A 21525-nucleotide genomic window follows, 5' to 3' on the forward strand; every position below is an offset into this window, starting at 1 on the left:
TGGAGTTCCAGGATGAAAAGCCTCAAAACTGTCCGACTTGCCTGAAAAAAATTTCGCGCTCTTCGCGCGCGTTCAACGTGTTCATGTCAATATCATATAAGCAAGCATCGGTTATTACATCGAATGCCATCATGTACCGTACGGTCCGTTAAAATTCCGCAGTATACCGCGGGATGCTAATGTAAACAACGACATGACTCATGTAGATGTATAAAAAGCATGGAGGTCCAATTATGTCAAAACTCTCTTTTACATTAGTAATGGCGAATTAGGGCCTGCACCCCCGCCGCGCAGTGGCGGAGCGTCCATATGGTCAGGGGGCGGATGCCCCCCTGACGGAGGCTCAAATGGACTGCTGGCGCCTTTTTCAGCTCTTTACCAGTTTTTACTTATTCTAGATTATTGCCTTTTTTATTGCGCTCTCATCTACTTATTGACATTTGTCACATTTTGTTGGTGTTATTTGGCGATGAAACCTTATTCTTCGTTAATCTGCAAATTAGCCAGGCCCGGAAAGGGTCATTTCCGGCGATCTAGGGAGTATCTTTACTCAAATTTTTTTTGTACGCTACGCGCCAACCAGTGGTGGCGCTCCGCTTAGATAGTGTCGAAAGCGCCCCTTCAGACCATTCTCGCCACTCCTGACCAATACCCCTAGCTCCGCCACTGCCGCTGTGCCTCCTACGCCTATGTGTGTAGTGTTCGGTTTCGGAAATATCTGCTACTTTTTCATTGCCTTCAACCAAGTTTTATAATAGCCGTTATTACAGATTTTAATATTTGTACACCAATAAATTAACTGTGTCTGAATTTTCGAAAATTTCTGACCAACATTCTACATCACACTTCCCTCCAATCGTGCAATTTTGACCGGTCTGTTAGGGGTTGAAGGAAGTTTTTTCTATATTGGTTGTCTAAAGATGAAATTTTGTACAAAATTATGGGTATGTTTTGAAGTGAGTTTATTCACGAGAAATGTGAATTTTCAAATTCTGAACAAATATGGGGCTTAAAACCTTGAAAAGTGGGGCTGACGGGTATTGTGGGCCGCGACGTAGAATCACCTACAAAAGCAAAGACCCACAGGAGATGCGATCAGGTCGAACATGATGTGTGCCGGGTTGACAATCTTCAAAAAGGTTATGGATGAAAAAAAACTATTAGGAAATACTTGGTTCTCAGGCAAAACGTGTACATCTGGTTGGTCATTTCAAGCCCGAGAAGTGCCGTTTCCGGTGATCTGGGGGGTTTCAAAACAAGAAATTTTCGTGTACGCTGCGCGCCAACCGATGGTGGCGCTCCGCTTAGATAGTACTTCGCGCCCCCGGGTTTGAAAATCCTGGATACGCGCCTGATCATATATTCCATATCAGTCTTCACTACTATATAGTAAAAATAAATACTTGTCTTTGAAGTGCATCTTAAATAATTTTGAATCAAATTATGCTACATAGGTATTAATCATGGCATAAAGTGTAGTGTTTAGTGTTTATACGTTGCGATTGACAAGTAATACGATACCTTGTCTTGCCAAGCAGTATGGCTTCCTCCATTGTCGTTAATATATTTCGTATTTCTCAAGAGGGATCATAGAAGGCATATCATTTGTCTTTGGTTTGTGCTGTAACGACCAGCTTTCAAATATTATCTGCAGGTTATAATATGTATTTAGATTAGATTTTAATATGCATATAAAATTAAGCCATTTGAAGTATGTGCGTTAACGAAAATAGCACAACTAATTATCGCTTGATAAGTTATCAAGTTTTTCAAGAATGCAGCATTGATTAATCAGTGATTTGAATAAGAACGGGTTGGGGCTCAGAGGTCCATCAAGTCAACGCCCTTGTAATGGGGATTGGCCCCTTCCCCATTAAAGAGTCATAAATTTTGGCTATAAATTAGGTATTTCATAAGGTCTACACTGGGATTGTGCAAATATGTGCTTGACGTTTTTATTTTGGTTGTGCTGACAATAAGAGTTGGGGGGGGGGGGTAGGCTACACCATCCACACAACCCATGGAGTTATGCCTAAGGGGGGGGGGTTCTAAACTATACAGAAATTGAAAAGTTTACTGTTTTATCAAAAGGTGCTGTTCTTTTTGAGAAAAGGGTCTCTTTAGCCGCTGAGGTTCCCTTGTCACTGTGACCTGCCCTCCACCCCATATTCACATTGTTTTCAGGCTAGAAGGTTTTTCTCTCTTATTTCCATCTTATCGTTCACATGATTAGGTGAAAACCTGAATCAGCCCCGACACCGCGTCCTCTCTTCAGTTTCACCCTTCACAGAACCGTCATATTTGTCAAATCTGTGCGTTTCGCCATAGGACACACCAAGACTTAGCAAGAATTATAGTATTTTTATAGCTCATTACTGTGACTCATGGAATGTGTCAGTAAATTTCGACGTATATTTTGTCGCGATCGCCAGGTCTGTCAAGCGGTGCGGGGGGGGGGGGGAGAGGGGCGGGGGTCACAGGAAAGGGTCTGCGAACTTGCTCATGATTCCCCTTTGGCCGACCAGTACCATACATCTTATTAACCGCCCTTCAATATGCGGCGATGATAAGAAAGATCTCATTTAAAGTGATCAGGAGTGTCAATACTGAATATAGTGCCATGGGGCGGGGGATGCTCACCCCAGACAATGCACGTACGGTGAACGTCACGCGCACGCGCACACACTACACGTACGAAGGTCTGTTGAAAAGATGGCACGGTATTACTAGTGAGACCGTACAGTATCTCGTATCAACTTGGAACAGAAAATCGACTTCTGCTGTGACCAGGACATCAAGTATTGCATAGCGCAAGCTTAGCATCTTACTGAAAATCAAGGATGTGCACTTTTATAATTAAAATTCAGGACGTTTATAGGCCAAATAGTAAGTAGTATTAATGCAGGTGCTATTTGAGTATATTGGCTAGTTAAGTGTAAAGATAGGCTATATACACGTACAGCTTAACGAACCAATGTCAGCCAGAATATTAACACTAGGCTGCAGCTGCATTCGTAGACAATACAGACTCGCATTCATAAATGTGATGTAGCCTAACATTAACAATGCGTGCTTGCAATGTTAATGTTGTTGTTATTGGCAGGACATTACTAGTGGGGTTCCACAAGGGTCTGTTTTGGATCCCTTGTTGTTTGTTGCCTGTATAAATGACATTGATGGAGATATTAATTGTGTACAGCTAAGAAGTTTGCTGATGACACCAAACAGTATTCTTCTGACTGAGGTCTCTTTTAATAGCAATTCTGAAATTGACAAATTTCAAATGCATTTGGATAACGTTTTTTGATGGTCTCAGGGATGGCAAATGCTTTTTAATATTGATAAATGCAAGGTGATGCAGTATTAGTAGAAGTAACCAAAAGTATACCTATACAATCTTAATGGTGAGGAGTTACAGGAGGTCTTTGTTGAAAGAAACCTAGGTATCTACATTGACTCATCTCTGCAACCTTCTAAACATTGTCTCGAAACTGCTAAAAGAGGTAATAGGGGTTTAGGTATGATCAAGAGGAACTTAAGTTTTCTGAAAGAGGACATGGTTGTATGGCTTTATAAGCAGTTGGCCAAGCCTCATATGGAGTATGTTGTGCAGGCTTGGAACCAATATTTTGATAAGGATAAGGAAGTAGGCCTACTCAAAAGGTCCAGAGAAAGGCTACAGGATAACTAGTTCCTTAAAGGTGCCCCTTATTATAGGCGGTTACAACTGTTGAATCTCACCACACTGGAGGTTACCTGGTGACTTGATTCAGGTTTCCAAGATTGTGTATCATGTTGACAAAATTTTATCCTTCACTGACTTTTTCATGTTTGCTAATAGTAGTTGTACCCAATGTCATTGTCTTAAACTCCAAAAGTCACAAACTATTTGGCATCACTTTTTTATCTAATAGGGGTGTGAATGAGTGGAATGGTTTGCCTTAGAAAGTTGTACTGGCAGGTTATGTGAATGGGTTTAAGAATGCTTTGGACAAGCACTTTAACCATTGTAATCAGGTCTGAGTTTTTTTCTCCTATAGTTTCCTTGATGGGGACTTGAGTGTCCCTCCTGATCTTTTTTTTCTAATAAGCTAAAAAGTTTGAATAGTACTACTTATAGGCAGCTAGACCTGGCCTAATTGTCACTAGGTTAGGCCGAGCTCCCAGAATAATGTATGTGTGCTTAGGCCTTGGCAATTGCAGAAGCCAACCTTCTTAACCATTTTGAATTAGAAGTTTAGAAGGTTAACTTAACCTTTTAGAAGGTAAGCTTAACTTTTTCTTTGCAAATGTTACAAGAATAGGCAGAGCAAGAGTCGTGCCAGCAATGTCACTACATGAGGGAAATTCACAGTGACAGATAGCACCCACAGATGAACACATGTTCGGTATATTACTAATCTGGATTTAAGAATATAAACTGTTTAGTCAGTAACTAGCTATTATTTCCTTACAAAACCACTTCTTAAAGGATGTGACTGACTTTTTACTCTTTAAATCATTCATTAGAAGATTCCATGTTTTTGTTGCATGGTTTTGTAGGCTTAAAGTTCCAATGGTGGTGTTGTAGCGATTATAGTGGGCATGATTAGCATGCCTCGTGTTATCATTATGTGCATCTCTGTTACTGGTTAAAAAATTGTCAAAGGCAGCTGATAGTAATCCATTCCAGGTCTTGTAGGCAAATAGCTTAACTTTAATGAGATCGTGCAATTTTAGTAAGTTGAGTTTCTTAAATAGGGGACCGGTGTGCTCAGGTGGGGCTGAGTGTGTTATGTGGCGAATGGCTGCCTTTTGGAGTAATATAAGATTGTTAAGGTTGGTGTTGTATGTACCAGACCAAATAATGGAACAATAAGTGAGATGCGGGACAACCAGGGTCTGGTATAGTGTTCTGAGTATGTTTTCCGATAGATAATATTTCAACTTAGATAATATGCCAACATTCCGTGCAATTATACTGCAAATAGTTGAAATATGGTTGCGCCAGCTAAGTTTACAATCAATATTTACACCTAAGACCTTAGTAGTATAAACTTGCTTAATTATTTTCCCATCCATACATATATCTTTATTCCAAATATGTGTATTACGAGTATTAAAGACAATGCAATTACTTTTTTGTACATTTAGTGATAATTTGTTGGCTGAAAACCAATTACAGAATTTATTTAATTCATTTGACACGTTGGAAGATAATGTGATTATGTCGTCGCTCTCGAAGAAAATACTGGTGTCATCAGCAAAGAGAATGATTTTGGCTAGTTTGGAGACATGACAAATATCGTTAATATATACAGTAGAATAAATAACAAAGGACCTAAGGCTGAACCTTGTGGAACGCCGCAACGAATTTTAGCAAGATCGGATCTAGAGTTTTTATACAAGGTATACTGATATCTGTTCGAAATATAGCTTTCAAGCCACTTGAGAGTAGTTCCTCTAATGCCGTATGAAATTAATTTATTGATAAGGATGGTATGATCGATGGTGTCAAACGCCTTTGAAAGGTCGAGGAATACACCAATGCAATTTTTGCCATTATTAAGACTAGTATGTAAACTGTTAAGTGCATCTGCCAAAGCCAGTTCAGTAGAATGTTCGGGTCGAAAGCCGTACTGTTCTTTACAGAGAATATTGTATTGGTTAAGAAAATTAAATATGCGATTGAACATAAGTCGTTCTATGATTTTAGAAAAACAAGAAAGCAATGAAATCGGTCAATAATTCTCATATACATTTGAATCTCCCTTTTTATAGATTGGTATAACCTTTGCCGTCTTACGTTTTTCTGGGAATACGCCAGTGTTAAATTATAAATTACATATATGGGTCAAAGGCTTAGCAATAAAAGGAATAACATTTTTTATAATACCAGGTTTATAATGGAGTAATATTTACTCCATTAGTGATCTTCCCTTTTCCGACGGCATTACTGGAAAGACTCTTGCTCAGCCGCATTACACAAACACTTTACGAACAGAATACTGCAGATAGCTGATCGTTAACTATGTTAGGAATCCACATGCAGTTCTGGTTATAAAAATAGTAAGAGACAAGATCTGTTTTTCAAGCTACTGTATGTTTACGGTTAATTAAAATTAAGAAGAATGAATTGTAATTTTAATAAATGAGCCCTACTGATAACTAAGATTTTAATTATCTATTTTTTTCTTTCTTTTACAGTACAGAAATGCAGAGTTGCCCTACACCATTTCCCACAAAGGTAGTATGGCAGAAAACAGGTGGAAGTTTACCATATAATGGTTGATGTGAAAGATTGTCCAATAATTCAGAAAATTTTGAAGAAAAACAAACTTTCTGAAGCTATTGACCAAATGGCTAACAAGAGCCACCATGAAACTTCGGGTTTGTAGACAAAAGTTAAATATGGTGGCACGACTGCAAATTTGTTTTGGACTTGTGAGCAAACAGAAACATTTGAGCATTCTAGGTACCTTGCAGTCTTTGTTCCTGAATGATGGTATTTTTGCTCATGTGGTTAAATGGTCATTTGTCTAGGAATCCAGATATTGTGATGGACTATTGTGATGGAGCCAACTTTAAATCTAATGCTTTATTTCATTTTTTTTTTTCGCCTTTCCAATTGCTACTTCATTGTGCATGAAATGGACACTGATTGTTTAATAGGGATTGCCATGCATATGCTGTTGTAGAGTCATACAAAACATTAATTATTCGAAAGCCAGAGTTTTATTGATCACTGTACATTGCCATGATTCAAAGTTGATGTTAAGAGCTATGTGGTGATCAAGTGTAAGTTTCATGACAAGTATTTTGAGCTGTAGATGTCTATAGATAGTGATAAAATCAACTTTGTTGTTCCAACATCACCATTACTAGCTGCACAACGGTAATTGCTGTAATCTCATTTATTTTCTTTTTTTCATCAGACTGTACATTGTCTAAAAGAGCCAGCATTGTCACACAATGATAATTATGCCAGACCCTGCAACTTTATTCAACGATGGCTCATATTTTGTATTTGCACTGGAGAAGTGAGTGAAGAAAAACTAGACGTAATGGAACTAAATCAGTATTTATGAACTCCTCACATTGGCTATCTATGACCTCACCTTAAAAGAACAGAAACAAGTTGAGGAGTTAGCAACTTTAAATTAGGAAAAACTTTCATATTCAAGAAGAAATCAAATTTCAACTTCATGATAAAGAATGGGATGATTGCACGGGTAGGTGTGGATACCTCTCAGCTACCTCAAAGAGGAAAAGTGAAAGTATTACCCAGCACCTTAGAGCTTATACCATCACAGACTTACACTCACTAAGTAGTACATGTAGCTTATTTGATAGTGAAGGTCCACTATATAGTTTCCATGAATCATCGGTGACTGTTATGGAGCCATCCAGCATATAAGCAGTGTTATTTTCAACTTGCACAACAAATTGACAGTTGCTTATCAACTTCAGAAGCATGGGACATCTCAACAAACAGCCAACACAAAAAGTAGTCATTCCAGATAGGAAGTTAAGGAGAGCAGTGAAGACTCAGATGAGAAGAAGAACTTTATCTGCAAAGGAAATTAAAAGTTAGTAAAAGAAAATCCCAATATTAACATGATTGTCACATGCATTGCTGCATTATCTTAAGCTGTTCTTTTCATTAAAGTGCAATATGAGAACTGCTGTGTAGCATTGCAACACTGATACTAATGTCAGTGTGAAATCAAACTAGCTCTGACCCTACTAATGGGTGTGCAGAGGTGTCTGAGACTGTACAGTATGTTCCAATAATTGACATTAATGTACTTGGTAGTAGCAGTTTGGTGTTGTACTACCAAAAACAGTGTTTATAAGAGGGATACGAACCTTATCTAATTTTGTGCTAAAAGTTTTCATGGGATTCCCATGAAGATGAAATGAATGAAGCAAGAGACCATATTGTGGGATTGGTTTAGATTGAAATTGTAATACCATAGGGTGGCACACTCCTATTAGCGTCTATATCAATCCACGTCTAGTGTTCTCCTTTAATTTAATGGGCGTATGCTACCTTCAGTAAGATTGAAAATTGCCAATTTAAACTCTATCAGCCTTGATTATAGTTGAAGGTGTTGGGTACGATGTGTAATCATGAAATATTACAAAACATCTCATCATTTTATTAGCTTGAGTGATTTTGGTGACAAGTTTCATGAAATATCACCAAAATATCCAAATATTATGGCATGAGATTGCCACGGAAGTAACACATCGGTATACCATGTGCCCAAAAATGCACTGATGAAGTAATGGTTAAATTGGGAGAACATGTTCATGGACTGTATCAACTGTGTGTGTCTGTTTTGAGCTGTCTGCTACTGAGATGTGTAGTAGTGAAAGTAAAGGATGGTATAAGGAGCCACTAATTTTAATGTTAGGCTATGTAACAACTAAAACCTGCGGGACTGAGGTTGTACATCTGGTGACTAGCCTACTTTTGTGCAGTGTACCTAGCAGCTCAAAAGGGACAGTCAGAAGTTTAAAAGCTCACATTACTACCCAATGTGGTTCAAGTATCAGCTGAACTAATCCCCTAGCTGCATTCAGAATAAGCATAGGCCTATATACATTTAGACATATGTAACTGGAAAGCTCACACCTTTACAATGTCAGACCAAGATTGGATGGCATGGGCTGATGACACAAATGAAAAGTTGGCAAAACATAGTACATCAGCCCCAGCAAGTGGCACAATGGGATGCAGAATGTGGACAGGTGCCTACACCATCAGTAAGCGAGGGGCACCAGCATATGACATTATTTTCACAATGCTACCCCTGGCAACTAAGAGAACAGCCAACAGGCAGTAGGGTCCACATTCTGACATATATGCTCTTCAAAGTATTGTGCAAAGAAAACAAGTTTTAAGGACCAAACCGTTTGACGTCTCCCACATATGCCACAACAGCCTACATGTGGAGAGAGGTGTCATGTCTCTCAGCAGTATCTTGCAGTGTAAACAACAGCAGAAGGCCTTGCAACTTTGATGGCACTTGCCAAGGTCATGGTCATCAGCCCAATTGCTTACTTCCCTGAGTGAGTGATACTGTTTTAGCTCGTCACAGTGAGTGTGGATAGGACTCAGTTTACAAATTACTGGCATCACTGATAAATATTGTCATCTTCATCATCATTGTAGTTTTTCATCCTAGAGTAACTGTGGTCATGAATCAGTTGATCTCTTTATAGATACTGGACTGGTTTATGTTTTTAGTTCTACCATGTAGCATGTATGTTCTCTCTCTGAGATATGCTCTCCTCCATCTGTATGCTCTGCCCCTCTTACGTAATTCATCACATTGCTGTTTTCTTTGCATCTATTTCAGAGTCTGGAAACATGGACTATTTTGAGCTCACCTATAATATTGCAGCTTCCATCTTCCTGGCAATGGATTCTTCAGGCACATTATTTGTTATGTGTATGGCACTGGCCCCTGTACTGACTATTGCGTGAAAATGTGGTAGTATGTTTTGGATTGGTCACCTTGAAAGCCTTATTGACTGCCTCTACTTTTTGAGTGGAAGTCTCAAAATGAGTGGACCATAATGTTTGCTGCAGGTGCGTGTCTCAAGTATTTTGTTTAGCTTCCTGCTTTTAGTGTGGGATATTAGCAGAGAACCCTTTGCAGCATTTGGCATACATGGAAATGTGTACTTCCTGCCCCTCTTGCATAGAAATACATGCTTTGGGCAATGTGAATGATTTCCACTGTAGCATTTTGCAAGGCAGTCTAAACATGTTGATAAAGCTTTCAAAATGTTGCAGTGGTCATATTTGAGTGCTCTCCTGCAAGCAGTCACCTCTGCCTGTACATGGTACAGTAGGTCAACTCCTCTGCAAAGCACTTTTGTGTCAAGCGCTTCTTAGTCATAGTTTTTGCAGGAACATATCAGAGGAGAATACTGCTTTAGTCAGTGCTCTGCGGAGTGACTTGAGTAGGTGAACTTGATCTAACAGGTTCTCTGTTTCAGAATGAGTAGTTACAGCCATTGTACTACTGAACCCTTTACATATGCCTTGCCATCAGCATCATCTTGTGAGACACTTGACCATTAGTGGATTCTTACCTGTAAGTAATTTGGATTCACAAATCTTTCCATCATTTTGTTCATCTCTGAAATAGGGCATCTTTACTGAACTGCTCTCATGGTCTGGACATTGTACCTTGTGATCCCTTCTTCTTTTCATTTCACCCATTAAGCACAACTTGTTACTGTGATGGTAACTAATAACATATTTATCCATGGCAACATTCTCAACAGTCACATCTCTGCATTGGCTTGCAGGAGCAAATGGAGTCTTACTTCTAGCATTACTCAGAGGGTTGTTATATTGATGATCATATTCTGCATGAATTGGAGAGTCTTTGGAGAGGCCACGCAGTTGCAGTGTCTTCTTAATTAGACCCCTCTTTTGTGCCATATCATTTTCATTAATTTCTTTCATTACATGTAGGTCCAAATTGGTTGGCTGACTTTTGTAGTATACTGACAGCAGGACTGGGAAGAGACATGCTGTTGAGCAATCTACGAGCTGCACTAGAACTGCCCACTACTCAGAGGCAGCGGGGTGTACCCGTTCCTGGGAAAGGCAGCCATACCTGGAGCTCATCCTGTAGTAAGTAATGTTGATATGCACATGCTATTGTGTCTGGGCTGGGTAAAATATAATTCCTTATCCTAGGTTGCCAAGGTCAGCTCTGTGCATCGTTGTCTTTGTAGAGAGTTTCAGAGTATGTTTGGTAGACCAAACCAACTGTGGATAGGAAATAACAGCTTTTGAACAGCATGTGTTTGTATTTGATTATATGTGTGTGCATGAAGCTATGGGGTTGGAATGGGATTTATTGTGATTAGTGATTACCCAGTATGTGAACATAGAGCATTCGATATTATTTATAATTCCTTTTGAAACAGGAGTACTGGAGCATGAAGTTGATGGACAAATTTAGGAATGAGAGGAACACATGCAAGCAGAAAAGAGGAGAAGAAACAGTTAAGTGACACCTTTTCCACTGAAAAATAACCAAGTAGATGACCCAGCTAGCAAACAAAGGCATAAAATGTAAGTATAGGTATAACTTTTGAGAATGAAGCTCATCTTGAGGAAAATAGACATCATTAAATAATAAACATACAAGACTAAAATTGCATTATGCAGTCCTATTCACAAATGACAGAATAGTCAGGAGTTATATGCAATGTGCTAACACACCATCACATATGTAACAGAGAGCTCATATTTTGACACAAAGTTAGTGGATGTTTATTGTTTTAATGCCCTTAATGAATTGAAGTCAGTTTGAGGTATGATAAAATGTGTTATATTTACCACCAAACCAGACAAATATCCCCGCAATGGTATTTGTACCTACTCTTCCACCAAATTAGATTTCTATATAGAAAGGGTCCACAAGTATTCCTTCCAGTGTACATTAGAGCCAGACCCTGGAAAGTTTTCCTCAAAAAATCCCAAAACTTTCATTTTCTTTCATTGCTTTCTCTTCCATTTTGTTTCATTCATTGCTTTAAGTCTTTTTTTTATCTGTTCAGTCTAAACATTTACAATGTGATAAATATTTTTATTACTTTTTTTAAATTTTTTATTGGCTTCCCACACTTTTTTCTGCTTCTTTAGTCTGTACTCCTGTTTGTTCTTGATTTTTTTGTTCTTTGTTTGTAAAATTTTAAGTTCTTAGCTCCAATGAAAAACAATCCTTTGAAATATTTAAAAAAAACCTCCTGGACTCCCTGATTCCAAATCTCCATCATCTCCAAGTACATGATGAATAAACCTTCCCCAAAAAATAACTTAAAATCTAGATAAGCTAGAATTTTTAAACTGGGAGGAGCTAGGCTCTGACAGAGGGAGGGGCACCCATGTTTAGGAAATCGGTGGCTAGAGGGCTTGCGACTCAAACTCTCAATGAATAGGTCTTCCGGGGAAACAGTCAAGCCACTGGGAAATGGTTTCTCCTTTTCTCTGTTTTCTTAGCATTGTTCTCATCTCAGGAGGGTGGGATTGCCAGGTTTGGAGCAGCCTCCTAGTATTTAAGCTTCCCCTTAATGTAGTTTTTAAAGCTTCCATTCTGTGAATATTGCTATTGTCTTCTATACCCTTACAGTTGTATATTTTATAGTCTGTTTTTAAAAAACAGTTTGCTAACCTGCAGGAGCAGTGCTTCGTCTAGCTTGATCAGGCGTGTCGCCCCCCTGGCACTGATCTTTCTGTCAATGTAAAGTATATGAATTGAAACTTTTTCAAATTTTATCAAACAGAATTTATTGACAGACATGATGCATATATGATATATAATATAAATATTCAAAACATGGTAAGCTTAGTTTATGACAGAACTCAGTCAGCCACTTGTTTCCTTGTGTGTTGCTTTTCATTGCCGAAGATGTCATAATCTTTCACATTCACATTTCACATTCAATAATTCCTGAGTACTGTAAGTAGGTGTGTGTATGTGTATACATTTACATTGGAATGTGTGTGTATGTATTAGTGTATGTCTGCATATCTCAAAACAGGATTTTTCATTTTGAATATTCAATTTCCTCATTAAATATTCATGATGGTTGATTCAGAAACTAGAATAGTGTTCAAAATGTAATATCCAGTGGATCTAGAGTCTTAGTACATAGTTCCTTTCTTTAGTGTCAATGTCAAACTAAGACTTCATGAAGTCAGACCATCTTAAAATTGATCCCCAGAATTGGGCTTTTTGATAGGTCTATTTATATGTAGGGATATGCACTAGTTTATTGCAATTTCAGCCCTCCAAACTAGTGTAGGGATATGCACTAGTTTATTTGCAATTTCAGCCCTCTAAACTAGTGTAGGGATATGAATTAATTTATTTGCAATTTGGCCCTTCAAACTGGTGTAAGGATATGCACTAGTTTATTTGCAATTTCAGCCTTCAAAACTTCATGTAGTTGTGGGTAAGGAACCTGAAAATGTTTGTGGTCAGGACCATTGACAACATGGTTCACACACGAAATCTAAGATTTTTGTTTATATCCAAAAATATCTGTTATTTTTAATTAACTTTCCTTGCGGAAATTCATCATCAAAAGCTCTATGAGGTAATAATATGTTTCATTTGTAACTTTTCTAAGATTTTGACTGATATGATGCTTTTTTTGTAGTTTGATGTGAAGTTGCAGAAAAATGTACATTTGCAGTGTATGCTGAGGGCAGCTACGGAGATCAGGTACAATCAGTTCAGTTCGTTCCTCACTTTTTAAACATCTTAGGTCCAAGCATATTATGTGATAAGCCTGCTACTACTGTCCTAGATCAAATAATTATTTCAGTATGTGACAGAAGACGTTACAAGTATTCATATTTGCTTGAATTTCATTTGTATATTGTAGGTGATTTCCACTGGTAGACAGCATAAGGCTAGATAGGTTGTACATATTCTGCGGTATTTGCCAGTAGCACCCTCAGTTTTATCACAAGTGTTTGTAGTATAAGATGGCCGTGTCCATGTGTTCGTTAAAGGTAACTGTTGTGTACATATTGTTGTTGGCGTTGGTACATAATAGTAGTCCATTGCATTGGGATTAGTTGGTCATATGTATACTCAGAGTTGAAATAAATAAGCTGTATTCATTCCCTTCAGCTATTATCTATTGACAAAGCAAATATTTTTATATTTATTTGTGGATTTTGAACAAATTTTAAGTTCATGTATGAAAGCTGCAATGGTGTTACATTTTTTATCTTATTTTTCTTTACCATATGTACGTTAAAGTGATGATTTTTAGAATAGAAGGTTAAATTTTGACATGAGAAGCATTGTGGGCTGCATCTCATAAGCATTTAAAGGAGCCTTCTACTCCTTAATATTAATGTGATAAAGGGAAAAATTTGATAGTACCCCCTTTAACTTAGCCCTTGCCAACAACCCTATGTCAAACAGTGTTCTCTTTGTTTATTCATCTGTCCCTTGAGATTGAGTAGTTGTAGCAGATATTTATAGACCAGGGGTATGAGTTGCATATCCTGTCCGTCATTCACTCAGGTGTTCTTGGGCACAAACTAGTGTAGTGCTTCAATCTTTCCAGTGAAAATAAACTGAGATACCAGCAACAATCTTGTCTTGCTTTGTGTGCCCCAAGGCTTACTACCTCAAATCAAGCAACATTTCATTAACGGAGCCATTCACTCTTTAATATTTTCTGAGCATTAAAGGAGTGTTCCAACATTTAAAAGCTAGTTTTTTATGATTTTATCAAGCATTGTTTATTACACATTTGTTTTTCCTTTTCCTCTTTTTTGATTTAGAGCTCGCTAGTTGGGACCCAAAAACAAGATCCTATTCTTGCGTAACCATCGTCTGCTGTGGTGGGTCCATAGAGGAGGCGTACTTCCTAGCCCTCAACTGTGTAGCAGCATGCGAGATACAGGTAAAGAAGGTGGTCGGATTTCTTGTAAAACTTAGCAGTGTGAGGCCAAATGTTCTCTGGGTTATGTTACAGCTTGTTCTTTCTCCTCCGTTCCAGAATATTTTGGAGACCTGTGAAAGTTACAGGGTTTTCCTTTTTTTAAGCTGTGTTTTAAAGAACCGGGAATGGGGTGGGGGGGGGGGGGTTGAGGGATGAAAAGGGACAAGATTAGTCAACTCCAAACACAAAGTAAATGGTATGGATTGAGTTAATCTTTGATATGACCTTCTGAGAATAGTTATCTGAAATTTTCCAAACACAATAATCAATTTGGAAGATTTATTGTCTTGGGAATGATTGTATCTCCTAGCCTACACGGAACTTGATTTTGCCATTAGCGTAGTCTACTTCTGTTTCAATATGTAGTCATTACACACTCCTCAATTCTCTCCACCTCCAAAGATTCCACTTCTGTACAAACTTTTGTTTGCTTTTTCCCGAGTCGAACTAGGTTCTGAGTAACAGCAGAAAGCCACCTGCAATAGCAAAGCCTTCTCCATGAAATGAAAAGAAAATAACAGTGGTTGAAAACGTACGTTTGGCTGGAAAAATAGCTAGTCTTGAAGCGACTTGCCAACTCCAAATCGGATTTATGGATTTGGATGAAGGCATAGTTGGGGATGTTTGCTTTCTAACATGTATGTGCACTAATAATGTTGACATTCATCGATAAAGTTTCCATAATATTCTTTGTAATGTCTGACTCCTAGTGCAAGGTAACCCACCTGGGAGATGTGTTTCATTATTGACCTTGGAATCCAAGGTATTTTGGCTACTGTAAATCCTTAGAAAGCTACCAGTTGAAACTGTGGGAAAAATTTCCCTTAGAGATCTTTTATGAAAGTCATAATTGAGTTTCTATTTGTATGTCTGGAAGGTTCAGCAACACACTTTACTAGTGGGTTGGGATTACAAGTGGTGGGGGAAGTGGGGGGTGTTGATGGGCAGGAATGGGAGTACTTGGTCCTCTCTTCTCCCTGCAGCATCAAGAGCTGGTTGTCTGGGTTTTGTCAACCTACAATTTATCAATCGGTGTGTGTAGTTTTTTTTGTCGAGTCTGGGTAACAAACAATGGTCGTTACAAAGCGGAGATTTTCAAAGAGATACTTGTGGAAGACTTGATATGTAATCATTTCATGAGTAAAACCGCAAAGAAGACAAAGATGGAGGAATGTTGTGCTGCTGATGTTAGATGTAAGAGTGACTTAGATCTGCACCCAGCACAAAACTTTGATCACAGGAACTTTTTAATTGTGACAGGGTTACAGAACAGGCTACGTGTACCGCCAGCCGTTTGTGAGACACAAACTGAGCGAAGTCGCCTACCCAGCCGCCTCCACCAACTTCACCTACATCTACAACAACAAATTTGAGAAGAGCAAATACGAGTTTTACCCATCAAGATGTTAAACAGGAGGCAGGCCGGCGAGAAGACGAAATGGCTGAACATGCCAAACACATACTCCAAGGTGGAGGTAGCCCAAGAGTACGCCGACTGGGGAGAGAAAGAGGAAGGGGAAGACGAGGGCTATAAGACGAAGATACACGTGAGTAGTAGTGACATGTAATTGGTGGTAGGCACATCATCCGTTTGACAGAATCACCCGACAGAATCCTCAATTTTGGGCAATTTGGGGACTTTGTCAATTCAAGACATCGATAGGCACTTGCCAAGGTGATGAAAATGTTTTGATTTTAGCACTTCAGGAACAAAAAAATCTAAATCTAAAATGTCCTTCAGATGGAATTATCAGAAGTTAGTCATCCTTTGTTTGTTTGCTATTTATTTAGCAAATGTTTGATCTTTTCAGAGAGAGAACAGGGATAGAAGGGTTGGGGGGGGAAGGAAAAAGCGGGATTGTCACTATTCTGGACAATGTGATTATGCGTCATCCACAACTTTTCTCTCTCGTTACATTTTTCACAGTGGGTAGGTGACAAGGACCCCAAGAGTGGTGATGCAGTCGCTATCACCGATCCACAACAGTTTGCAAGACAGACAAGATCCTAAGGAGTACAAGAAGAAGGCTAAAACCGTACGTTGACGACGTTATACACTGTTATTTCTAATTGATTGTTTTATTTTTGTTATTTGTCACCACTTTCTCCTTCCTCTCACTTCTTTCCCATTTTTCGCCTTTCCCCTAATTCACAGAAAGATCAAATGTAAGAGACGATCAAGGTGACTTTCTTTACTTTGCATATAGCAGAAGGGACAGAGGTGATCAGGCTAATTAGCCATGTGAAGTTGCACCTCTTTGGGCGTTGGTTGGAGGGGGAGAAATACACCAAGGGTTTCGTACAGAAATATTGCATAATATTGCGTTCACCTGGTGGTAATTGGAATTGATTATAAAGTGTAGTAGGTTAAATGCTACTTCACAAAATTGATTGATCTTTTAGCTTTCAATTCAGTCTTCATCTCTGAAATGCTCTCTCAACCGATTCTCCATTCAGTGATTAAACGACATCTGGAGTCTACTTTAAGTCTCTGCTTGTTTGTTTGTTTCTGTCCTCTCTAAATACAAAAGTCTCAATGTCTGCCCCATCCATGTTTTGCCATGCCAAGCATCATACATTTACGGGCTAATTGCACCCATTTCGACGGCACTGAAGTAAAACTCATCAAAGTGTTTTTAGGGAGCTATCCAGTAGCTACTTAACCAGATACAGGTTATTTAAACAAGTAGTGAATTGCTACCAGCCACTCTACTGATTGCAGGTTTGGCTGCCAGTAATCAATGTGGTTTGAATACCTTCAACAAACTCTATATTCCTTGGCTTTTATGCTCTCTGTCTTTGGCTTATTAAAAAATGTATACCAAAGCTAAAAAGACGAAAACACAACCCATGTGCTGTAAAATGCTTTTCCTTTACACGCTAACAGCAAAATAATGCCTAACAATACTAGTGTAAAGCCGGGGGTGGTAAGGTTGTCGGTGTGGTGACGCCCATGGGGGGAGATGAGGTGACACAAATGACTGAGTCAAACAATAAGTATTGAGGTAGGCAGTATATTAATGGCTCCTCTCTAGCGAGCTCTCATAGAGCTTTTAATCTGCCACGCAAAGGTGAAAATAAACATCTTGAAACAATGAAGTGTCACACAGACGAGTAGTTATTGTGAACACTGAATAGTAAGTGAAAGTTATTAGAAACTGTGAGGGGTGTCCAACCCTCAAACAAAGGAGCTGTGGGAAGCCAAGGAGGTAAATAATGCATATTCCCACATCCTCCCCTGCTTTAACTAAGTTTGTCCTCAAACTTTTAAACGCATCAGTTTGTCACATATTCTTGCAAAATACTTATCACTTACAAAAGTAACATATATACCGATACTTGAAGGAAGTTAGTAAAAGGTGAACAATAAAATGAGATAGCGAGGTTTTGTAAAGATAAACCCTAAAAGAATTGTCAATATGACAGAGAATGCACAAATGCTATTCCTCTAAAACATGAATTTTCCGTAACTGTACGAAACTAAAAATTGTTGATACAATGTCAAACACATCTTACTTTTCAAGACATTAAGGTTACAACTCTGACTGCTCAGATTGTTCAAACTAGGAATGTAGGCAACAATTTCCTCAAATAAAAAGATTATCCAAACAGAGTTATGACATATTTCCAATCAAAAGCACTATACCTCAGCATGTCAAAATTTGGTGAACACGGCAATTTAGTAAACTAAAGATAAATCAAAAACTCCACCACCAAAGTAAGCTAATCTACTAAAATGAAACACTAAGAATGATTTTCTTCTCCCCAAGGTTGTCATGATATAAAACCTTATTGTCGAAGAATTGACCTCGGCTCGTGATATGGATTCCAATGGTGACCCTTATTGACCCTAGAACTCCTGCGTGCTGGTTCGGATTCGTCGCTTTGGAAGGAATCACTATCCTCCTCGCCCACCCCAAATGAATTATTACTACTACTAGAACCCCCACCCAACATGATACCTTTTACTTACCCCTCACTAGAACTGACACTAGAACTATCACTATCAGACATTGGTTCCACACTATGACCCTGACGGACGATTCGCTTATTCACAGCCCATCGTCGAGGCTCTGAATGTACAGCTAAGGGACAGAGGCGAAGCTCACGACGATGTACCACTTTTGTTCTGCCACTTCCATCTGCTGGTTGTATTTGATAGACACCCTCATCGTTGGGTCTTGAAATGACCTTGTACACCTTATCCCCCCCAAGCATTTGCTCACTTGTGTCGACCAGTTGGATGACTGCGAAGGTATACCCTGGCGCCAACATCTAGAGGTGTATCCTTTGCCTTCTGGTCGTAATGATCCTTTCTGGTTGAAGCATGTTTACGGATAGACTCCCCTGCTTTTTCAAATGCTCTGGTTAAGGCTTCCGTGTGGGAGGCAAGCCATTTGTGTACTACAGTTCCTTCTATGTTGTCTTCCTCTTCAGACGAATACGTTCCCAACAGAAAATCTACTGGCAACCGAGGGTCCCTACCAAACATGAGATAGAAAGGAGTAAACCCTGTGGAAGCATGCTCAGTTGCATTATAAGCATATGTCACCTCGCGCAAGTGTTCCAACCATCGACGTTTTTGTTTTGGCTCCAGTGTCTTCAGTAAGTTGTGTAATGTTCGGTTGAACCTCTCTGCTTGTCCATTCCCTTCTGGGTGGTAGTGAGTTGTTTTTGATTTTGTAATGCCATACAAATTACAGAGGTTGTGGATAAGTGACGACTCAAAATTTCGCCCTTGATCCGAATGTAGGCGTTGTGGTATGCCAAATCTGGAGAACCATTCTCTCATAAGAACCTTCGCAGTTGTCTCTGCAGTCTGATCTTTCGTCGCAACAGCAATGGTGTACTTGGTAAAGATATCCGTCATCACTAATACATTTTCCTTCCTATGGAGGTCTGGATCCAAAAGGGTGAAATCCACTGCTAGTATCTGATTTGGAGTGTTGGCAATCATTGGTTTCAAAGGTAGTCTAATTCTTGGCGGCATCTTCGCCTTGGTGCAACGGTCACAGTTTTCACACCACTCTTCTGTGTCAGCAGACATACCTGGCCAATAACATCTTGCTCTAATGGTTTGCAAGGTTTTCTTTACTCCTTGATGTCCTAGTGAATCATGACAGGCACGTAAGACATCCTTTCTCAAAACAGTTGGTAACAATAACTGTTTTGTCTCTCCCTCATTACAAATACAGTAGAGAAGTCCATCCTTCTCAACAATCTTAGTGCGTTGTCGGACAAGAAGCATCACTTCTTGGAGTTCCCATTCTCTTTCCTCTGCTGTGGGCACCTTATTCAGAGTATGATAGTGTTTGTACCGTTTAAGGGCAGCATCCTTGGACTGTAGCTCCCTTAAGTTCTCTTGGGTGTAAGCTGGAAATAAAGGCAAAGATGAGTTCAGAGTGGCACCCTCTTCTGGTTTCATTGATGTCTCTACCCCATGGCTCATCACTTTGGTCTGGACTAAATCAATGGGAATGGTAGTCAGCCCCACCAGTTGTGTAAAGGTACTGGAGCATGTTAAGTGTCCTTCTGGGGGTGGTTTGCGAGACAGTCCATCAGCTGCACCATTTGCCTTTCCTGGTTTATATATGACCTTGAAGTCAAAGAGTGCCAATTCTGCCATCCATCACTGGGTTACAGCATCTAACTTGATACTGTCAAGGTGGGCTAAGGAGTTGTTATCCGTAAATATCATGAACTTCTTTCCTAGCAGGTACTCACGGAATTTTTCCGTCACGGCCCATTTTAGCCCAAGCATCTCCAGTTTCATGCTTGAGTAACTCTCCATGTTCCTCCCGGCACCCCTGAGCGTTCGGCTGGCATACGAGATTACTTTCTGCATACCATTCTGATGTTGAAATAACACAGCCCCAAGTCCTTGATGACTGGCATCTACTTCCAATTCAAAAGGCTTGGTGAAATCAGCATACCCGAGTATCGGTTGTTCACAAAGCTTTGACTTAAGCGTTTCAAAGGCTACTTGGTGTTCTGTGGTCCATGCTAATCTCCGAGTTGAACTTTTCTTGCTTTTCTGGTCATGGGAAGTGGTTGCTACTAGCTAGGGTATGTAAAGGTCCAGCAATCTTAGAGAACCCTGGCACAAACCGGGGATAAAATGAACAGAAGCCTAGGAATGACCTCAGTTCCTTCACACTATAGGGAACTGGCCATGTCTTCACAGCTTCTATTTTGTCTTGCTGTGGCATCACTCCTTCCCTCGTCACTCGGTGGCCAAGATATCGTACTTCTGGCGAAAAAACTCACATTTGCTGGGCTTAATTTTTAGCCCATGTTGTGTGAGTCTCTGAAACACCAGGTTTAACCTCTCCAAATGATCTTCAAAAGTCGATGAGTAAACCAGGATGTCGTCCAAATAGCACAGGAGAGATTGGAAATACTGATCCCCCAAGCAAACCTGCATCAAGCGTTGGAACGTACCGGGCGCATTACAAAGCCCAAATGGCATACGCACATACTGGTAAAGTCCAAAAGGGGTTATGAATGCAGTCTTTTGAGCATCCTCTTCTGCCATTTCTACCTGATGATAGCCAGATATCAGATCAATAGTAGAAAACCACTTAGCATTCGTCAGGGCATCCAAGGACTCCTGTATTCTTGGTAACGGGTAAGCGTCCTTTCTCGTCTTACCGTTAAGTTTTCAGTAGTCAATGCACAACCTTAATGTACCATCCGTCTTACGTACCAGCACCACTGGAGAAGCATAAGGACTAGTACTTGGTTTAATCACTCCCTTCGCCAACAACTTTTGTACATGTTCCTGTACCTCTTCGAACTGACATGGTGGTATACGACGGTATGTTTGTTTAACTGGTTCATCATCCACTGTTGGTATGGTGTGTCGAATAGTGTTGGTTACACCCAGGTCATAATCAGTTGAGGCAAACACATCCTGGTTCTTCATTAGCAGACACTTAGCTTGTCTTAGTTGGTCTTCAGATAAGCCGGGCCAAAGTAGATTTGGAACATTGAACATTTCTGGAGTCTTGCTGCTATCAGTAGATACATGATTCACCTTGG

At 39.5% G+C, this 21525-nt stretch overlaps 1 protein-coding gene across 10 annotated transcripts in view; it reads left to right on the plus strand.

Annotated features, from left to right (window-relative positions):
* Positions 1-21525, plus strand: part of LOC139960258 (uncharacterized) — a 42507-nt gene that overhangs the window by 7965 nt on the left and 13017 nt on the right. For 3 of the 10 annotated variants that reach the window (XM_071958472.1, XM_071958471.1, XM_071958473.1), the window contains 9 exons: positions 6187-6369; positions 6915-7568; positions 9348-9580; positions 10478-10639; positions 10939-11086; positions 13180-13244; positions 14324-14445; positions 15745-16031; positions 16412-16520. The gene's annotated coding sequence lies outside the window, so the exon portion shown is untranslated. Of the gene's footprint in view, positions 1-2492; positions 2887-6186; positions 6455-6914; positions 7569-9347; positions 9581-10477; positions 10640-10938; positions 11087-13179; positions 13245-14323; positions 14446-15744; positions 16032-16411; positions 16521-21525 lie in introns of those variants that run through there. The other 7 variants (XM_071958475.1, XM_071958470.1, XM_071958476.1 and 4 more) reach the window with 7 other exon arrangements.

This window comes from Apostichopus japonicus, chromosome 19 (assembly GCF_037975245.1).
Source record: "Apostichopus japonicus isolate 1M-3 chromosome 19, ASM3797524v1, whole genome shotgun sequence".
Taxonomy (NCBI): Eukaryota; Metazoa; Echinodermata; class Holothuroidea; order Aspidochirotida; family Stichopodidae; genus Apostichopus; species Apostichopus japonicus.